We start from the raw sequence: 16,455 nt of genomic DNA on the forward strand, positions 1-16,455 counted from the left end.
TACTTCAGTAGCTTAAATGGTTACCTTGTTTAATTGGAATCTCTTTGAAAAGAGTTGACATTAAAATTCTTGTTCATTCTTTCAATGAATATTTATTGCGTATCACTTTGCACCAGCACTATTCTGGGGAAAGAGCAGTAAGCAAGCATAATTCCTGCATTCATACTCTACATTCTTAAAGAAATGTTCATTTAAAAAAATGCTTGAGAGGTTTTAAATATTTTCCCCAACCTCATACAGCTGGCAAGTGGCTACAAAGAGATTATAAAATGGTCTATTTTACTCTCACAGTCTTTCCAATTTTACTATACTACCCTGAAAAAGGAAATACAGGGGCTTTTTTGGGGGGGGTGGGGGGAGGGGGAGTGGAGTTTGGCTCTGTCACCCAGGCTGTCACTCCAGGCTGAAGTGCAGTGGTGCGATCTCAGCTCATTGCAATCTCCGCCTCCTGAGCTCAAGCAGTTCTCCTGTCTCAGCCTCCCAAGTAAATGGGATTACAGGCTGGTACCATCACGCCCAGCTAATTTTGAAATACAAGGGCCAGGCGCGGTGGCTCACGCCTGTAGTCCCAGCACTTTGGGAGGCCAAGTCGGGCGGATCACCTGAGGTCAGGAGTTTGAGACCACCCTGGCCAATATGGTGAAACCCTGTCTCTACTAAAACTACAAAAATTAGGCGGGCGCCTGTAGTCCCACCTACTCGGGAGGCTGAGGCAGGAGAATCGCTTGAACCCGGGAGGTGGAGGTTGCGGTGAGCCAAGATGGCGCCACTGCACTCCAGCCTGCACAAGAAGAGCGAAGCTCTGTTCTCCCCACCCCCCACCCACCAAAAAAGTTACTCCAAGTCATTTTATGAGGTACATGTGAATATCAGTCTCATTGCTTTATAGTCGTGCTTGCTATGAACAAAGTGAAATCCTCAGCTTTACTACAACTTATTATCTAGAAGAACTTTGACTTTTCCAGAAGTCAAATTCAGCTTCAGGCAAGGAGCATTTGTCCCTGCTAAGGGTAGTCAAGGAGTGAACCAAAGTCTCTGAAAACAGTTCTGCTGTTTAAAACAAAACTTTAGTCAGTAGTAGCCACATGAGATCACATGTGTGAATTCCCAACTCATTTGCAAAGGTGAAGACATTTACGTGCTCTGAAAGTTGCTTTGGATTTTCAGTTGGCGTGAGGATTGTCTGCTTCCACCCCTGCTTGGGTTGTAGAATCCTGCATGTCCAGAGCATCTGTAAGTTACCACCAATGGTTTAACCTGTCAGCTCCGAGGACAAGGGCCAACACCTTGTAGCATTGCTTGTGACCCTTAGCACAGTACTGGACACCTATCATAACACCCAGTTATAAATAGCCTATTTCCTGGTATTTGAGTGTAGATAGTGCTATCCTGGTGAAGGGTGAGGAGGACAGCATTTAGGCAGCTTAGACTTTCTTTCATATAGATATAAAGATATTTAAAATACATATATTTATATAAATATGATATAATCTCATTAATCTATTTTCCTTTAATCTTCTAACTCCAACCCAGTAATGATCTCAGAAAAATTAATCCTTCCATTTCTTTTGTTATTTCCCTCAAGAGTGACCATAATTACCTCTGACAAGACTATACTCAAATCAAGGAAAATAAAATCTGTTTTGAAGGGAAAAGAAATCTTTAAAAGAAACAAGTTCATCAGCTCTGCAGTCCTTGAGAAGATCCAATAAATTTCTTTAGCGTCTCCGTGATCTCCATGTCCATTTTCTTTTTTCTTTCTTTTTTTTATTATTTTTTTTAGATGGAGTTTCGCTCTTGTTGCCCAGGCTGGAATGCACTGATGTGATCTCGGCTCACTGCACACCTCTGCTCCCAGATTCAAGCGATTCTTGTGCCTCAGCCTCCTGACTAGCTAGGATTACAGGCACCCACCCCCATGCTATTTTTATGTTTTTAGTAGAGACGGGGTTTCACCATGTGGTCAGGTAGGTCACGAACTTCTATCCTCAGCGATCCACCCGCCTCAGCCTCCCAAAGTGCTGGGGTTTACAGGTGTGAGCCACTGTTCCCGGCCTCCATGTCCCATTTTCCATTGTTCTCTAATTAAACTGTTTTCTATGCTATTAACATAATTTAAAATTAATAATCTGAACAATCAAAACTTCTCTAATTTATGCCTTGGTTCTGTTTGTTGTCCAGGTTAGGGGCTAGAACACTGTCAATTATGCATATTATTGTTTTGTATGAAAAGATGGGATCGAACTTTTCAAACAGCCAGAGACCCTGACCTGCAACATGTTATTTTTTGGCCGACATTGCATATTAAACATTTTTTTAACTCATTGCCAACACTGAAAGTTACAGGTATTTCACAAAATCTGGGCTTTCTACTTCTGCTTGAAAAATTGCCATCTGGCAACACTAGGCGGCATCTCCATGTCCCATAATCGCTGGTTTGCTGAGCCAGCAGCTTGCTTTCTTCTGAGGTATTGTTTCTCTAGTTTACCACAAGACTCCCTATTCCCTGATATTACACCTGTTTTTACTCATTTTCCATAGGTGCCCTGGCCCTTGAAGACATGCGTTTATGACCTATATTCTATAGGAAGCTCATTAATCTTTCATGTAATGAACAAATATTTATTGAATACTTTTCATTTTCAACAAGTGTCCACATGGTTCCTGTGCTTGAGAGATTCAGAATCTATTTGAGAGATGAAAGGTATTGTACAGCAAGCAAAAATAATACAGGAACATGAGCCTAAGATGCTAGGAGGCCATCAGTATGTGAGTAATTTTCAATGGGGCAGTTACAGTTATCAAGGCTGTGAACTCCAAGGGGTGAAAACACTGAGCAAGGATCGTGTTGTGAAGTTCGATTGAAGCTGTACCTTCAAGAACGGGTCAGAATAGTATCACCCGGGGCTAAGGTGAGGGGGTGGCATGGTAGGAGGTGAGAATAAGATAATCATCCACAAACCAAAGTTGCATGTTTGGCAAGTAGGCTATTTGGGTTGGATTAAAGGAGTACAGGTATCTCTCTCAGTGAAAACTTCTGACACCCACCCTTTAATTCTCCGCCGTTATTGTCTGTTAGTATACAGTTTGTTCAGGAGATGCCCAAACAGAAAAGCAGCAGAGTTTGTGTAAATACTAGCCCACTTCTTTTTAGGCAAAGCATGTTTTCATTGCTTAAAACCCCTTCATGTTACTTCTTCCTAGCTCTCCTCCCCCTAGAAAAAATGGGGAAGAGACCTTATTCCTGGCATATTAAGACCTCTAGAATCACCTAGGAAAACTTGGTATGAGAAATACAATAGGAAAAGTGAGAAAAAGGAAGTAGGTTATGAAGTTAGGAGAAAATGGCAAAGGAAGTGTGGAAAGTTTAGCATGTACTACCAAATTTCTGGAAGGGTCCAGATCACACACCACTTTTCGCATAAAACCTAGGATGCCCATCTGAAGAGCCTTTAACCTCAAATCTCCTTCAGATACTCTGGGCTTATTCCTTTAGTCCCTTGGAACCCCTTAGATTAGTGGGATGGCTTTGCATGTCCACATCCCAGTATCGAGTATCACATAGAACTTATGTAAGCAAAATCAGTACAGCCCTATGTCTTACATAATTGGATGTGAGATCAAGCTGAAATAAGAGCAAGCATCCACCGTTCTGTCCCCCACACGAATAGACACCTTGTGAACATAGTTCACACTATGTGAACACTAGTCACTAAGTGAATACACTATGTGTAGTACTAGATGAAGTCTTGGGTATTTGTGTGTGGAAGACCAGAAAGAACTGGATCCAGCAGAGGAGAAATACTTCAAGACGATGCTCTGGGCTGGGACTCAACTGGGTTGGAGCCCTGGTCCCAACATATAGAGCAGGACACTGGTTACTCATGTTAAGGATGGACTCAGTCTTCATCTGTAAAACAAGGGGGCTAGGCAAGGCCTTCCCAAAGCAGTCTCAAGGGATGTGAAGAGTTGTGAAAAGACTAAAGTTTAAGCAGAGTGAAGTAAATTTCTCTCCTCCTGCTAGGACTTGTCAGTGTGTTTCAAAAGCTGACATGCATTGTGAATCTCTGAGAGGAGAATTGCCATGCAGCATTTCCCAAGCTGAGTGAATCATAGATCTCAGAACTCTTCAGCCTGCTTTCATTGCAAAGTTGTCTCCTCCATCTGCTGTTCTATAGAATGTTTGGGAGAGGCTGCTCTGTAGTTTTCCTTCCAGCTCTAACATTCTAAAATTCTAAGTTTGTAAAAAGGCAACAAAAGCCTGGAAAGCCAGAGATGTCAAAGAGAGGTTAGAGATCTGGTCGTCATACTTGTCTAACAAGGTTGCGGGTGGTGAGGATTTAGAATGATGCTCTACTTCTAGGTCTAGGGGGACAGATGGAACAGAAAAGTGGGAGAAAAAAAATCAAAACAAAATAAGTATAAAGTTAAGTTGATGAAGGGGAAGAGAAAAAAAAAGTTAAGGTTGCAGAAGCATTGAGATAAACTGGAACTATTTTCAATCGAGATGTAATGAAAGAATTTTGAAGTAGGAACCTGCTGCCCTGATTCTTGTCTGAACGTGTCTGTAACTGGGTGACTCAGAGCTTGTCACCCATCTCTCTGGGCATCAGTTTCCAATAAGACAGTCTCTATTTGTGGGCCCTTTGGGTTTTAAAATTATACGACTTCATTTGCATCCAGTTTAAGATTGAAGCCTTAGGGAAGGGATTTATTGAAGAAAGATATATGAGGAAATGAAGGCTGAGACCTAGACTAGAGAGAATTATTAGGTCAAGAGAAGCCCATTATGAGCCCAGTGAAGATGGGTCTCCTTTTTTTTTTTTTTTTTTCTTTTTTTTGAGATAGGGTCTTACTCTGTTGTCCCAGGCTGAAGTACAGTGGTGTGATCTTGGCTCACTGCAACCTCTGCCTTCCAGGCTCAGGCCATCCTCCCATCTCAGCCTTCCAAGTAGCTGGGACCACAGGCATATACTCACCACAACTGGCTAACTTTTTGTCTTTTTAGTAGAAATGGGGTTTGATCGTGTTGCCCAGGCTGGTCTCAAACTTCTCAGCTCTGGCAGTCCATCTGCCTTGGCCTCCCAAAGGGCTGGGATTAAGGTGTGAATCACCATGCCCGGCCCAAAGATGGGTCTTTTTTTTTTGTCGGGAGGCAGGTACAGAGTCTTGCTTGGTCACCCAGGCTGGTGTACAGTGGCACAATCTCGGCTCACTGCAACCTTGCCTCCCAGGCTCAAGCAGTACTCCTGCCTCAGCCTCCCGAGTAGCTGGGGTTACAGGCATACAGCACATGCCCGGCGAGTTTTTGCTTTTTTAGTAGAGATTAGGTTTCACCATGTTGGCCAGGCTGGTCTGGAACTCCTGACCTCAAGTGATCTCTGCCTCGGCCTCCAAAAGTGCTGGGATTACAAGTGTGAGCCATCGTGCCTGGCCCAAAAGATGGGTCTTTAATGATACTCTGCTAAACTGTGAATTCCAACTATTAGGATTTCTCTACAAAATTGCACAAAGACTAGATGGTGTCCTTTCGATTGGCTCCTTATGTCAATGTGGCTTAATTTCACAACTAAATTCATCAGACATAGATAGAGTTATTAACTCTCCTGAGGAGTTGATTTACTTGATTGTTTCATCCAGGTTTATGTTGTTTTTTGTGTAGTGCCTGTATAGTTGCACTTTAGTAAGCCATTTCCAATTTTTGTTTGCAGTCTTGTGCCATTTGCTAGGTTAGATTTTCTTCTTGGGTATTTGGTAAAATAAAATTAGTTTTAGTAATCTCTTAACTGTAAGACATACTAATACATGTCTTAGTAAATAGTTTCAGATATTTGGGAAGCACCACTGTATTTCTTTCTCAAGCACTATAGATATATTAGAAATAATATATATATAATAATAATATATATAATAAATATAAAATTATAATATAATATAATAATAAATAATAATATAAAATATATAATATAAAATATAAAATATAAATATATAATATAAATATATTAAATATATATATATATATAATATATATAATATATAATCTCTATAATATATATTAATAAATATAATATATAATATAATATATATATATATATATATATATATATACTATTTAAAGTGATTATGGCCATTCCTTTATTCCATATTCATTGTTCCACAAGCATGTGTTGAATACACTGTATGCAAGGGGCTGTAGTGTTAGGGTGAAGCAGTGAACAAATACATAGTTTTCCTCATGACCTATGTGGATGGGCACCTAGCTTCAAAGAAAGAACAGTTGCCCATGTAAACATTCACTCCCCTCATTAATTTTATTTAATAATCTAATTCATTAGAAATTATAAAGAATGATTAAATGGTAACTTTCAGCAAGGCTTTGCCAGAAAGAAAATATGTTTAGTCACTTTGTTAGCTGAATTCATGGTATGAGAAGAGGAAAAGGTTTGATAATATTAAGTAAAACTATTGTGGTAAATAACCGTATGCTTATATTTCTTTACCAGATCACTGGGTCACACAACAGTTCAAAACCTGCAAAGAAGCTAAGAGTCTTTACATTAGATATATTCTTCTTGAAAATTCTTAACTGCTATATGCCAGTCTATCAAGCAGTTCAATTTGATTATGCACACCTTTTTTTATATTTTCCCAAGTCTGATTGATCCTTAACTACTTTATTTTGTTTTTTGAGACAGGGTCTCGCTCTATCACTCAGCCTGGAGGGCAGTGGCATAATCACTACTCACTATAACTTCAACCTCCAGACTCAAGCAATCCTCCCGTCTCACCCTCCTGAGTAGCTGGGACTGTGGGTGTGAGCCACCATGCCTGGATAATTTATTTTATTCAATTTTTTTTTTGTAGAGACAGAGGTCTTACTATATTGCCCAGGCTTGTCTTGAACTCCTGGGCTCAAATGATTCTCCTGCCTCCCCTTCTTAAAGCACTGGGTTTACAGGCATGATCCTGTAACTATCTGGCAAACTATCTTATATTGAATATGTCTCACATAGCAAAATAATGAAAGCGTAGCCAATGCAAGCAAACTTAAATCCTTTCTACTTTTTAGCTGGTGACAGGGGCACACACTTGTTCTTCAAGTACATATTTATCCCAAACATTCATTTCAGTGAAGAGTACTGATAATTTTCAGAGTAATATTCTAAAAGCTACATGACAAAGCATTCACAAGGATCAAACGATGTAACAACATGGGATGCACCTGCTTTAGAGAATTTGCTGCATTCTATGTCTCCTCCAGAGCATTAATACTTCTAAAATGCTACGTACAATGATTTCATACTTACGCATTTTGTTCATTTTTCCTAAATAGACACTACTATGAAAACACCTAAACATGAGATTATAAATAATAAATAGGAGTGTTGAAGATAACATACAGGTTATACATCACTAAAGCATTGTTCTGCAGTGGGGAGGCCTGTGCAAACCTACCCCCAAAGTCTGTGGAAGCTGAGGGACCAAAGAAAGAGGCTGACATATCCAGTTTCTCAGAAAGAACCATTTAATCATTTAATAGACACTTATGAATGGAAGCCATGTCTCTGTCTCAGGTGGTGGCAAGATGAGATGGTGGATCCCTGTACCATTACCCCCCAGACCCAGGACTTATACATAATAGGGAAAGAGTATTTGTGATTCAGAAGAGATGATGTGTAGGACAATTGAAGTACAGTCACTTTAAGGTTGTTTTGACCTAGGGGCCGGATTTATGGTAAACAGTAGATAAACTGGAAGTCTTACAGGCCTTCCCAGGACTAGGGTTAATCATAAGTCAACATGACAGATTAGCATCCAAGATGGAGTTGCTTTGGCCTCGACAACATGTTGTTTCCCTAAACTCGGAACCTTCTTCAGAACTTGAAATGGCAGTTTTCCTGGGGTCATTAACAGTAGTGCCATGGTCTCCACCACAGGCTCTCTCTATTCCAGCACTCCCTGAAATGTAAAGCTGATGTCTGGGTTAGGAAAGATAGTGTTTTCCTTGGGTTCTGCTTTTTCTGCCCTAGGAAAATTCAGGGCTAAAGGAATTTGAGAGTTAAGCGGTGGGAATGTGTTTATCTGCTCAGTTATGGGGCATAATTTTTCTTTGAAAAAGGTGTGTTGTTCAGTCTTTTTTTTTTTTTTTTTTTTTTTTGAGACAGTCTCATTCTGTTGCCCAGGCTGGAGTGCAGTGGTGTAATCTCCCCTCACTACAACCTCTGCCTCCTGGTTGGGTTCAAGCGATTCTCCTGCTTCAGCGTCCCCAGTAGCAGGGATTAAAGGCATCCACCATTATGCCTGGCTAATTTTTTTTTTTTTTTTTTTTTTGGTATTTTTAGTAGACAGGGTTTTACCATGTTGTCCAGGCTGGTCTCGAACTCCTGACCTCAGGTGATCCACCTGCCTCGGCCTCCCAAAGTGTTGGGATTACAGGTGTGAGCCACTGCTCACGGCTGAATGTGTTCAGTCTTGGTTTGGGTGTTTCATGTGTAGCGTAATGGTGTGATGTATGGGTTTTGAAGTGGCTTTCCTCATATCTACTTGGCATCCTTTAAAGGCCTCAATTTGTAAATCCTCACAGAAGAGATCATGAAACAATAGTTTCAAGTTAAACTCGTTATTTTCACCTTTGGATATGTTTATTGTGTTCAAAATGAAAATTTGAAAATTTGGGGCAAGACAGGATCTGATTGCCTTACTTAAAGAACGTCCGAATAGGCTTATATTGTATTTTAATTAAAAACTGAGTCTTTTTAAAGCTTGCCAATATTTTTTAAAAACACTTTAGTTCTTTGTTTTCTTCATCATCAGTTTCTGTCTCCTCTTATTTATTGGTATCATCAGACATCTCAGAGTGAGAAATTCTCACTGTGTCACTCCACCTCCACTTTTTCCTCCTCCCCTTCTTCCTCCCCCTTCTTCTCCCCCAGTACCTCTTGGTCCTCCTCAGGGCGGCAAGCCTCTAGGGTCCATGCGTATCCCCTCTATTTCACCAGTAAGTTCATGTATCTTGGTAAGTAAAGGCTTATAGGTGTTGTACTTTTCTTTTTTTCCCCAGAGGCTGAAATGTCTCATCACATTTGGCTTCAATCTCATGGGATTCTTCTACAGCTTTTTGAAGGCAAGGACTTGACATTTCACCAAGCTAGGCAAGCTGTCAATAAAGTCATTAGTCATTTTTAAGTGTCAGTCATTCTTTATTGGGGGAACCCGCCCCCAGTATTTCAACATAGGTTCTATTTTCCCTAAGTGTCAGCTGGCTGAGAAATAAAGAGAAAGAGTACAAAGAGAGGAATTTTACAGCTGGGCCACCGGGGGTGACATCACATATCAGTAGGGCCATGATACCCACCTGATCCTCAAGCCAGCAAGTTTTTTATTAAGAGTTTCAAAAGAGGAGGGGGTGTAAGAACAGGAAGTAGATCACATAGCCAGTTTCCAAAGTTCTGGGTGTTCTGGGCTCAGAATGGGGAATATCATACGAGGCCTCGGGGGAGTAATGCCCTTATCTTCCCATTTTAAGGAAAAGAATGAGCTGAGCCTCCTATGCAAAGTAGGATGATGATCCTTGTCCTCCCTATAAAAAATAAAATAAGTAGCCTCCAGGCATTCCCATCTGTCAGAGGAACAATTGTTTTTCAAATAGCCCTTTGATGCCCAGTCTGTTACTAAACTATATGAGTCATTTTTTGATACTACTGCATGTGAGTTAACACAGTCTTCCCAAATTAAAGTTTTAGATGGGCCCTCAAAATTTTTAGTACATGGTTTTGCTACAGATTTATATTTGAAAGTATGGAGTATCTCCTATTATTCCCCTTTTCATTTGTCTTAAAGGAGAAAGGAAGAGGCTGGAGACCAAATGTCCCCATTCCCCATCTCTCTGGAAGTTAAGCAGCCCAGACTTGGGTTTCTAGATGGATATAACCAGGTGCATGTCCGAGGCACAGAGGAGGGTATTTATAACCCATAGTAACATTAAATGCAGTGCCTTCTCCTCCTGGTTGAACAGGGCAACGGTCATCTGTAGCTCCAGGCATCCACACACTATCATCAGTATAGGTTTTCACAGGAGCATCCATCCAGGTGAGAGGTCGAATAAGTGGAGGAAAAGCACATAAGCCCAATAAGAATAATTTTGTGTAGCAGGTAAATCAGTTTGAGACAGAAAGTACAAGGAGGAGAATTATTAAATAAAACCTATTGTAAGCAAGATCCAGTGCTGAAGGAGAAAGAAGAAGAGGGGAATGTTATTTTCAGGCTAATAGAAATGGTGAGATTTTTAGGTTCATAAGGAGAAAAAGAAAGGGAATTAAGAGAAGTGGGATTAGTTAGAGGGGTCTCCGTTGCCATTAGGGAGTATCGAACCAGACCCATTTTGATTTGGCATGCCAGTTTTTGAGGAGTTGGCACAAATCTCACCAGGTATGAGGGCGGTCTCTGATGTGGGCATCTCTTCCCTGTGGCTTTCGTTGTCAGTATTCACATGAAGTTTAAGTCACCTAGTGGGCACCCAGACAGGGGACTGATGATCTCCTAGTGAAACACAAGCATACCGTCTTCCCCACGTTATAATTGTTCCAGGTTCCCAGGTATTGGTCTGGGCGTTTTTCCATAACCCTGGCTTGCCTTCATTTAGGGAGAATTTTAGAAATTATATTAATCCAATAAGCGGCTTTTTTTTTTTTTTTTTTTTTTTTTTTTTTTACTGCCGGAGCCCATCCCAGGGGCCTGTGTCTTATCTCCTTTGTTTAAAACAATATTAGGTAGTAAAAGTAATTGAGCAATTGACTCATCAGCTGGAATGGAAACAGGAACCTTGGCAGACACCATAAGTTTAATCTTATCAAAGGAATCAGAATTAATGAGACCAGTATGAACTGTGATAACTTTAGTTTTATATCAGACTTAGAGCAGCAAGTGCTTACCCAATGTTTACCTTTAGGACAACAAGGGCAAACAGTAGCAGGAGCATTTGGTCATGTTTGTTGAGCCGGCTTGCCCACCTTTAAGTTTTTAACACTGCAATTTTTTCGAGCATGACCAAGTTATAGCAGGCTCCAACAAAAGAATCAGTTGAGCCAGTTTGGTTGCCGTCCTTCGTGGCCCATGCCCACAGAATAACTTTGTGGGTCTCCGATCCAATGCCTTCACAAGCTTTAATATATGCAGGCAACACCTCATGATCAGGTAAATTTTGTCGTTGGATGGAGCTCATGACCATTTTACACTCATGGTTCACATTCTCAAAAGCTAACGTATGAAGGAGAATACCTTGAGCATGCTCATCAGAGACAGATTTTCAACAGCATCTTGTAATTTAGCCAAAAAGTTGGGATATAGTTCACTGTGACCCTGTTTAACAGTAGAAAGGAAACAGTAATTTATCCCAAGCTCGCATACACACCTTTGTTACTTGTTCTGTGGTGACAGCATCAAAGCCTAATTGGGCAGTAGTGTCAAAGTAATTATTGGAGCCTGTGAGCTGAGCCTGAGTAATTGGAATGCCATCAGCCCGATTTAGCTGAGCCTGCAGACACGCCTCCTCTGACCACCAGGTACGAAATTGTAAATGTTGAGATGGAGTTAGAACAGCTTTTGCCGAAAGATCCGAGTCCAAAGGAAGCAAAACAACCTCAGTGCAGAGTCTGTAATACCATTTTAACATATGGAGAAGTAGGACCATACTGAGTACGAGCATCCTGAATTATTTTATAAAGGTAAGATTGAATGGCGCATATCAACGCACTTGTACCCCTTGGTACAAGTGCATTGGGAGGTTCTAGTGCAACTAGATAAACCCACACCTCTGATCCACTTGTTTCTTTGTTCTGGCGTAATAAGCATTGCATGGAAGTTTCAAGAACAGGCACATGAGACGGAGTTGGCATAGAAGTGACAGGAAAAGTATGTGTGGGTAAGGGAAACTGAGGTTGAGGCAGTCAGACCGGTATGAGAGCATGAGAAAAGGGGCATTAGGGGAGCAGAAGAGGCAGAAGCATACTGGTAATTATTGTCCCAATCCTGTGCAACCAGAGTGGCAGGGGTGTCCATGCGTGAAGAAGGGTACAGAGAAGAAGGTAGAGTGGATGGCAAAGTGACCGGTTGAGGGACTGAAATGACAGGAGGTTGAGGGGCTGCGGTGGACTGGGGAGGGCCTGCAGAATTACAGGTAAATTGTAGTTTGGTCCCAGAGCTATTAGATGGCTCTGGAGGCAAAGGCTGCAAAGGTTTGAAGAGTGGAGAGTTAGCATAGATATGGTCCCTGGCTGTCCGAGTCAGAGCCGCGGGAGCTACAAGTACCAGCTCTTTGTGAAAAGAAATAAGGTCATCCGGGGTGACGTTAAGCCAAAGTCACCAAAGTTAGATATTGAATCCTCAGTATCGTCAGGTGAGGGAGGAGCAGGAGAAGGGAGAGGCTGAGCAGATAACAGGCTGAGTGGGAGAGGAAAGCTGAGGAAGAGGTAGAGGGTTGCCAGATTCAAAAAACTGTGGTAACTGCAGGGGTCACAAGATTGGTATGGCATTAGGATGGCATGTACCAAGGCCCAATCACCCTAAATAGTGATGGGAACATAATTTCCTGTCGGGACCAGTTCCTAGAGTTTTGCACCAACACGATCTCATAGTTCCACATCTAACATTCCCCTCTCAGGAAGCCAAGGACAGTGTTCCTCCACTGTCCTGAATAGGGTGACCATATTTTCCATGAGCACTTGAACTCCCCCGTTTTAACAGGAGTTTAATATAGCAGAGATAAGCATAACGTTTAGACTCTGCAAGACCCATAATTACCCTGGACAATATACAGACAACTCACTAATTGTCAGGGAGCCAAACAAGCCTTTCTATGGACCAGACCAATGAACATTTCTTTGCACCTACCAAAGGGAATCAGGTTCCCACATGCACTTAGGAAAAAGAAAAACCATGTTGGTGTGCCAGATACTGGGGGAACCCGCCCCCAATATTTCAATGTAGGTTCTTTCTATTTTCCCTAAGTGTTGGCTGAGCTGAGAAATAAAGACAAAGAGTACAAAAAGAGGAATTTTACAGCTGGGCTGCCGGGGGTGACATCACATATCGGTAGGACCATGATGCCCACCTGAGCCTCAAACCAGCAAGTTTTTATTAAGGGTTTCAAAAGGGGAGGGGTGTAAGAACAGGGAATAGGTCACATGCTGCAAAGGGCAAAAAGCAGAACTACTAATAAGGGTCTAACAAAGATCACATGCTTCTGAGGGAACAGGACAAATGGCAAAGGCAGAACTACTGATAAGGGTCCAACAAAGATCACAAGGCAAAGGACAAAAGCAGAACTGCTGATAAGGGACTATGTTCAGTGGTGCATGTATTGTCTTGATAAACATCTCAACAGAAAACAAGGTTCAAGAGCAGAGAACTGGTCTGACTACAAATTTACCAGGGCGGAGTTTTCCCCACCCTAATAAGCCTAAGGGTACTGCAGGAAACCAGAGCATATCTCGGTACTTATCTCAACTGCATAAGACAGACATTCCCAGAGTGGCTATTTATAGACCTCCCCCCAGGAATGCATTCCTTTCCCAGAGTATTAATATTAATATTTCTAGCTAAGAAAATAATTTAGCGATATCTTCCCTACTTGCATGTCCGTTTATAGGCTCTCTGCCAGAAGAAAAATATGGCTCTTTTTGCCCGACCCAACAGGCAGTCAGACCTTACGGTTGTCTTCCCTTGTTCCCTAAAACTCACTGTTATTCTGTTCTTTTTCAAGGTTCACTGATTTCATATTGTTCAAACACACATGTTTTACAATCAATTTGTACAGTTAACACAATTATCACAGTGGTCCTGAGGTGACGTACATCCTCAGCTTATGAAGATAACAGGATTAAGAGATTAACGTAAGACAGGAATAAGAAATTATAAAAGTATTATTTGGGAACTGATAAATGTCCATATTAAAATGAAATCTTCACAATTTATGTTCCTCTGCCACGGCTCCAGCTGGTCCCTCCGTTTGGGGTCCCTGACTTCCCGCAACAATTCTTTACACGGCCTAGGGCACTCTGCTGTCTGACCACTCTGATGTGCTGTCAGTCTTCACTCAGTGCACCACTTATTCTATGATTCCCTCTATAGCTATCTGGCTTGAATCTGTGGGTCCTTTGTTTCCTGAGTCTGCCAGGTTAGAGAAATGCAAGGGTGTAAAGTGGCTGATGGGGAGGGGTGGGCCTGTGATGCCAGTGTCATCCCCAGAGAAGGCTGTCATGTGGCACCAAAGTAGATGCCTTGTGGGTCCCCTGAGATTTGGGGCAGGGCTCATGCTCCTCCCCATCAATTTATGGCTGTCCACCATCCTGGGTGCCTGGCTACTGAGATGACTCCAACCTGGTGTCTGTCCTCAGTGAGTTTACAGGGAAGGTGCACACAAACCAAACCTTCCACTTGACATGGAGAGCATGAAGAGGTCAGTTGCCTATTGTGAATTGAGTAGTAGGGGGAGAGGAGCTTCACAGAGGTGGTGTCTTGAAGGATGAGGAGTTCAGGGGAGGGACCATTCAAGCCTGAGAGAGGCTACCAGCTGTAATTCATACATTCTACCCGAGTTTCGTCATTACAAGTCATCCTCTTAGCAGTGTTTCCCCAAGATGCCTCACCCATTACCTTGGCAAAGAAAAATGGTAAGATCAAACACTGCCTAATGAGAGTCTGTTTCACACCTTTAATTGACTAGGCCAGTGTTTCTCAACTCTAATGTGCAAAAGAATCCCCTGGAGAAACTCCTGGGTCTGCCCCGGAGGTTCTAACTCAGTATGCAGAGTTAGGGCACAATAATTTGTATTCAGATGCTGCCGGTCTTTGGACCATCCTTTGAGTAGCCCTGGACTGGACAACTTGATTGAGTAATGATAATAATAGAGATAAGAAAAGAATTAATTCTTAAAACCCAGGAGATTGGTTTGACCAGGTGTGTCATTCATGTAGCCTGCAAAAAACCTGGCCCTCCCACCTTAGCCCAGTAATATGCAAAGGTGAGTCCATGAAGTTTGAACACATGGTGTTATCTGGAGGTGGCCATCACACTTGGCACAACTGGTGACAACGAGAAGATGGCTGGAATCACTATATTGAGTGAAGCCAGTTTCTAATGGCTGGCATTTGCATATCAAAGCTTGCTGGCCTGGCCCTTCAAGTCACCTTTTCTGTTATAAAAGAGACGGTTCAGGGGTTGTTTCTTATTACAGGAAAATTTCCACTAAGAACCTTTACCCTTAGTATCTAGCTAAAATAACGTCTTAATAACCCCTGTATTATGTGTACCTGTTTAGGTGTCTGGTGGGCAACACTCAAATGTTTGCTGAATGAATTTGTGGGAGCTAAATGATGGGTGTACGGGACATACAGAATGGAATATTATAGACATTGGAGACTATAAAAGGTGGGGGATGGGGGTGTAAAAAGTAAAGTAGAGGTTTCTCTTCAAAGACTTTCCTCCCCATCTAATTAGGAATAAATAGTAACTTCTCTTAAAAGCAAAAGTTATTCAAAGATCTGTGCTAACATTCTTAAGTATCTGCTAACCGTAATAAAGAAATCAATATATTTAATCTTCTTAGCTCCCACAATTTAGCCTGAATATTTTCCCTGGCATGTTTATAGTGGTCCAAGCAAGCATTAGATCATAGCTGTCCCTCTTCCTTATTTAAAGGTGTTTTTACCTTTCTCAGCATTCCACAAGTTACTTCCTCTTCCTTTGTTCTCCTCTGCCTTTGCCTCTTTTAAAAAGTTCTAAGTTGCTAGCCAATCGGGACAAATACCAAATGTGAGGTCCCGTTCCAGCCAATGGAAACCGGACACAGCAGTAGGGTGAACGCGTCAGGATGTAAATGACCCTGTCTCCTTTGTTCAGTGTACTCTCATGACAAAACTGCTGGCAAGCGTACCCTTTCTGCAGGAAGTAAAAATGGCCTTGCTGAGTAAATTAAATGTATGTTCAAGTGCTATTTCTTTTTGGCACCAGGGAACAAGCATTTCAAGCAAGGGTGAGGCTTGAAAAATGACCTATTTGGTACAGTGTGTTCACTATGCAGATGATGGGTGCACAGACTTCACCACCACACAACATACACAGGTAGGAAGCCTGCGGTTGTACCCCTTTAAGGTGTATTTAATATATAAAATTTTTAAAAAATTTAAAATGTTTGAATGAGTAGGTAAAAAATAAATATGGACCCTTTTCCTTGTGGTGGAGTATTTTATCTGTACATTCTCCTCAGGAAGACCATATAATGATCTCAATTGTTGTATAGATATTTGATTTAGACTTAGTTTGTTAGACATTAAACAAGTTTGTTGTAATTGTGGATCTATAAATAGACTAAATGTTTAGAAGGAGTGACTTGTTCCAATGTCCTGAATCTGTTAAAACAAGAAGCTGCTCCTGGTGTAGATTTAAACTCTCCATTG

At 41.5% G+C, this 16,455-nt stretch overlaps 1 protein-coding gene across 2 annotated transcripts in view; it reads left to right on the forward strand.

The window, feature by feature from the left end:
• Positions 1 to 16,455, forward strand: part of NCEH1 (neutral cholesterol ester hydrolase 1) — a 136,664-nt gene that overhangs the window by 75,610 nt on the left and 44,599 nt on the right. Inside the window, exon 1 of one of the 2 annotated variants that reach the window (XM_030929372.1) lies at positions 16,089 to 16,120. The exons of the other annotated variant lie outside the window; for it this stretch is intronic. The gene's annotated coding sequence lies outside the window, so the exon portion shown is untranslated. Of the gene's footprint in view, positions 1 to 16,088; positions 16,121 to 16,455 lie in introns of those variants that run through there. 2 annotated transcript variants of the gene reach the window in all.

The sequence above is a fragment of the Rhinopithecus roxellana genome, chromosome 1, assembly GCF_007565055.1.
Source record: "Rhinopithecus roxellana isolate Shanxi Qingling chromosome 1, ASM756505v1, whole genome shotgun sequence".
In the NCBI taxonomy this organism is placed as follows: Eukaryota; Metazoa; Chordata; class Mammalia; order Primates; family Cercopithecidae; genus Rhinopithecus; species Rhinopithecus roxellana.